The following is a 409-nucleotide window of genomic DNA, read 5'->3' as shown; positions in this document are numbered from 1 at the left end:
GGCCCCAAGAATGCAGCAGGGACCGGGATCCTGCCTTTCTGGGGAAACAGGTGGACGCGAGAGGAGCCGGGACTCGGGAGACTGACTCCGAGCTGGGGAGGACCGAGGCGAGACTCCTCCGGGTGCGCAGCGCGGGGCAGGGTGCGGCACCCCGGCCGGCCCCGCCAGGGGGAGCGGGGCGGGAGCGGCAGAGCAGGGCAGGGGAGCCGCGGAGCCGGAGGCACGGGCGGCGGCGGCGGGAGCTCGGGCTCCGCACCTGCTCAAATGTGGGAGCCCCGGGTGGGGGGAGGCGTTGCCATGGCGACCGAGGGGGCGGGGTTTCAGCTTAAAGGCGCCCCCCCTCCCGGAGACTCGGGACAAATGCCCTCCCTCCCTCTCACACGTGCACACACCCACTCCGGAGGTTGGC

Source organism: Muscardinus avellanarius (assembly GCF_963383645.1).
Source record: "Muscardinus avellanarius genome assembly, chromosome: 10".
Classification (NCBI taxonomy): domain Eukaryota; kingdom Metazoa; phylum Chordata; class Mammalia; order Rodentia; family Gliridae; genus Muscardinus; species Muscardinus avellanarius.
This window is presented reverse-complemented; position numbering follows the sequence as displayed.